This window comes from Arachis ipaensis, chromosome B04, assembly GCF_000816755.2.
Source record: "Arachis ipaensis cultivar K30076 chromosome B04, Araip1.1, whole genome shotgun sequence".
Lineage (NCBI taxonomy): Eukaryota > Viridiplantae > Streptophyta > Magnoliopsida > Fabales > Fabaceae > Arachis > Arachis ipaensis.
This window is the reverse complement of record NC_029788.2, coordinates 99508723-99512159: the sequence shown is the minus strand read 5'-3', so window position 1 is coordinate 99512159 and position 3437 is coordinate 99508723.

Sequence of the window (3437 nt, the reverse complement as noted above, 5' to 3'; positions counted from 1 at the left end):
AAATTTTTTAATTAATTATTTTTTAATGCACATGGTAATTCAATTATTTTGATTTTACATGAGATTGCTTCCCAAAACTTTTTATTTTGAATTATTTTATTCTTTTCAACTTTTCTACCTTTTTGTTTTTATCATCCATGTTCCCAATAGGTTTTTCCACATTTAAACCATACATACTTCCTATCTTAAGCTAACCAAGGATTCAACTTGGGATTTTTATTTTGTTTTTCTGCTTAAGGCTAGTAATGTGGTTTATAGAATAAAAGGGGATTTAAAGGCTCAAGGGGGCTAACAATGGTGATGTAAAAGTAAGCTATTTTGGGATAAGTGAGCTAAAAATCAAACAATGGCCTCAATCACTCTCTTGGTATGTATTTCTATTCTATAATTGGACATATAGATTAAAACAAAGTAAAGAACATCAGAATAAAAAAGAAGGGCGGAACACACAGGAGTAAAATATTATGGTTTGAATATAACCATACAATTAAGCTCAAAACTCACATGCTGTGTGTTCTGTAGCTCAAAAATCATTTATCAGTTATGTATGTCATGCACGTTTAGTTAAAAATTCCCATTATTCTCAATGTAAAACTTAAGGTGGCTTTAAAGTTCTAGTGTTTCTCCTTGATGAAATGTTGTTAACTAACTAACATGTAATGCTATATATACAAGGTGTGTGGATTGTTTCTATTATGTTCAAGTTCCTAGTTTACTTCTTTTTTATATTTTCAAATTAAACTAAGCTATCTTATGCTAAAAAGGGTAAACTATACTAATTAATCCACAACTTCTATAACTAATAAGTTAGAATTGCAACTAAAACTAAATGGCTAAAATATGAACTAAAGTGCAAAATGTAGAAATAGAGTAAAAATACATAAAAATAGCAATATATATGAGTACTGAGAAAATAAAAATAAAAATAAAAATAAAATACAAAAAAGTAGCAAAATAAATAAAAAGAGTATGCAGTGGTTCACCAAAAAAAAAAAGAACGCCAGAGATGGCGACCTCCCCACACTTAAAATGTAGCATCGTCCTCGATGCTCACTCAAGCAGGGTGTGAAGGGGTGTCATCACTGGAAGGGTGGGTAGCTGGAGTCTCTGTGGTGGTGGTCTGAGGAGCTGCCTGTTCCAGAGGAGGTGCTGACTGGATAGGGATCTCGGGGTCTACAGCCTGAATCTGAGACGGAGCCTCCTGATATGATGTGGCCTGCTCTGTGCCTGCCTGCGCAGCCTCGCTCTGGGATGGGTCTCTGCCTCGTGATCATCCACCTCCTCCTCAGATGCTTCGGATAGTGTGTCAGGGTCGGAGGGCATGTCGCCAGAGCGTATCATCAGCTTCAGGTGCTCATAGCGTTGCTTGTTGCGACGCTCCATCTGGTCAAGCCGTCGAAACAGGCGGTGCACTAGATGATAGATGGGCTCTGGGGCAGGTGGAGGTGCAGTGGTGGTAGCAGGGGTAGCTGTGGAAGAAGAGGGGCCGGCAGATGGTGTGGCTGTCTCAGTAGCAGCAGTGAGGAATGGAGGTCTGTAGCCCAAAGCCAGAAAGTTCCTACTGTGAGGGATAATCTTCTTGCATTCTGCAGTAGGTGGCTTTTCATCAGCATCCTCCCAAGGCACGTCAGCTCGACGGCCTAGCTGTGTAATCAAATAGGGAAAGGGAAGAGTGCCTCGGACGTGGACCCTGGCCATATGGTACCGGATAAAGCGTGGCAGGTACAGGTCCTTACCCTCCATCACACACCATAGGAGGGTGATCATAGTGGCTGGTATCTCAGTCTCGTGAGTACTCGGCATAATAAAGTTGCTAAGTATCTGATGCCATAGCCGAGCCTCATCATTCAAGTAAATCCGCTTGATTCCCTTTCGCATGGTGGTGTTCTGACCCATAATGCAAGGAACGGTCGGGTCAAGGGCTATCCTGGCCTTGACTGCATCCCAATCAAATCGCATGAAGCGCATATCCTCCTCAGCTTTTTGATAGCCATCCAGCTGATCAGTTTTAGGCAGAAGCTTCAAGACATCTTCAATGGCCTCTTCAGTGACCAGAATCTACTTTCCTCTAAGGTTCACTGCATCTAGGGAGGTTTTGAAGTAATTGCAGTAGAATTCCCTAACCCAAGATGCATTGACCTCAGTCAGGTTTCTCTCCAGGAAGAACCAGCCTCTTTGTTTGATATGGTCAGAGGTGTATTACTGGAGTTCTTCTGGGATCTTCAAAGTTCTTTCCAGGTATAGGTTCCTGGAGTTTGCAAACACCGAATACTTCAGCTCATAGTATCGGTTTGCAAACTTTATTGGATCAGTGGCAGGGATTAGCTGGTCGGCCTTCTCTTGCGGGGTAAAATTTTTCTCCCGCAAGGAGTCATCGTGCATAATATCTATAATGGACATGGAGGATTCTCCTCTTTTCCGTTTGCCAGTAGTAGCCTTTCCTTTTCCTTTTCTCTGGCTGGCAGACATCCTGAAAAATAGAAAACCAGGATATAGTGAAAACAGGAAAATAAATAGGCAAATAATCAAAAGAAACACAAAGTGGCAAAGGAGCAAAAGGATAAGGAAAATGAGTTAAGTAAATGTGCATTAAGGATTGTATAGGAGTTAAAAGTCCGAAAAAGAGAATTCACAATCCAAAATGTAATTGAATTCATGTTAAATAGAAAAATTAACATCATGCCATGGTTAGAATGTTAAAAGAAAGTGAAAGAAAATTAGAAGAGAAGTTTTGAAAGGTTAGGTTGGTTAGAATTGAAAAAGAGTTTAGGAAGTTAACATCAGTGAGTTAGTAAAAAGTGGGTTAAAGTAAGTGGCATAATGAAAATATTCCAAGTAACAAGTATTCACAGTTAGAAGCTATAAGTAACTCATATCCAAATAAGGAAAACAGGTTGATGATGATTCAGATAGATATAGAAATAGCAAAAATTGGAATCAAACATCAAAAATGCAAATTATGAACCAGGAAATCAAAAAGAATAAGAAAGCTTGCCTTGGCATTCATGAATTATTTTGGTTAAATCTAGGAAAAGCACAGTTGAAAATGCCAAAAATATGAATGGAAACATTTTACAGAGATTTGGGCAGCATTCCGGCTAAAATTGGATTGTCCCGGAAAATAAACAACAACAGAATATTTCATATGAATCAAAATGAAAGCTGCAATTACATATAAGGAATATAAACATGAAAATTCAGTGTAAAGAGCAGCATGAAACAAGAAATTACAGTATATAAACAAAACTAACATCACAGCAACAGTAGAATTGCGAAAATAATGAAACAAGAAACACGAACAGCGCAATTAAACAAACCTAAATCCACTAACCACATCCTAGGCTACCTAACAACCTAAAATCCACTACAACATGCATATCTAACTAGCCTAATGACAAAAAAAAATAGAAAAAAATATGAATTAACTACGAAGGATA